This window comes from Arachis hypogaea, chromosome 16 (genome assembly GCF_003086295.3).
Source record: "Arachis hypogaea cultivar Tifrunner chromosome 16, arahy.Tifrunner.gnm2.J5K5, whole genome shotgun sequence".
NCBI lineage: Eukaryota > Viridiplantae > Streptophyta > Magnoliopsida > Fabales > Fabaceae > Arachis > Arachis hypogaea.
Window position 1 is genome coordinate 23812876 of NC_092051.1, and position 1232 is coordinate 23814107.

At 38.2% G+C, this 1232-nt stretch overlaps 1 non-coding gene across 1 annotated transcript; it reads right to left on the reverse strand.

Moving 5' to 3' along the window:
- Positions 1-874: 874 nt before the first annotated feature.
- Positions 875-982, reverse strand: LOC112761860 (small nucleolar RNA R71). Its single transcript, XR_003182232.1, has one exon. It is a non-coding gene; the product is annotated as a small nucleolar RNA R71 (small nucleolar RNA).
- Between the last annotated feature and the right edge of the window lie 250 nt (positions 983-1232).

Below are 1232 nucleotides of genomic sequence, written 5' to 3' on the forward strand. Positions count from 1 at the left end.
AAAATACCTCCCCCTTTTTCAAAAATTCTTTTTAGTTAATTAATTGTTTAAATTTTAAATTTTAATTTTAACTCTCCTTCAATTTTCGAAAATCATCAACTCATTTTCAAAAATTATTTTCGAAAATTCTCTTTCTCTCTCATTTCCTTCTATTTATTTATTCATCTACTAACACCTCATCTCACCCAAATTCGAACCCACTCTTCCATCTGTGTTCGAATTTTCTCTTCTTCCCTTCTTTACATTACATTCTTTTCTTCTTCTACTCACACAGGGGAACCTCTATACCTGGGTAAAAAGGATCCCTATTATTATTATTTTTCTGTTCCCTCTTTTTCATATGAGCAGGGGCAAGGACAAGAACATTCTTGTTGAAGCAGACCCTGAACCTGAAAGGACTCTGAAGAGGAAACTAAGAGAAGCTAAAATACAACAATCCAGAGATAACCTTACAGAAATTTTTGAACAGGAAGAGGAGATGGCAGTCGAAAATAATAATAATGCAAGGAGGATGCTTGGTGACTTTACTGCACCTAATTCTAATTTACATGGAAGAAGCATCTCCATCCCCACCATTGGAGCAAACAATTTTGAGCTGAAACCTCAATTAGTTTCTCTGATGCAGCAGAACTGCAAGTTCCATGGACTTCCATCTGAAGATCCTTTTCAGTTTTTAACTAAATTTTTGCAGATCTGTGATACTGTTAAGACTAATGGAGTAGATCCTGAAGTCTACAGGCTCATGCTTTTCCCTTTTGCTGTAAGAGACAGAGCTAGAGTGTGGTTGGACTCTCAACCCAAAGATAGTCTGAACTCTTGGGATAAGCTGATCACGGCTTTCTTAGCCAAGTTCTTTCCTCCTCAAAAGCTGAGCAAGCTTAGAGTGGATGTTCAAACCTTCAGACAGAAGGAAGGTGAATCCCTCTACGAAGCTTGGGAGAGATACAAGCAACTGACCAAAAAGTGTCCTTCTGACATGCTTTCAGAATGGACCATCCTGGATATATTCTATGATGGTCTGTCTGAATTAGCTAAGATGTCATTGGATACTTCTGCAGGTAGATCCATTCACCTAAAGAAAACGCCTGCAGAAGCTCAAGAACTCATTGACATGGTTGCTAATAACCAGTTCATGTACACTTCTGAGAGGAATCCTGTGAGTAATGGGATGCCTCAGAAGAAGGGAGTTCTTGAAATTGATACTCTGAATGCCATATTGGCCCAGAATAAAA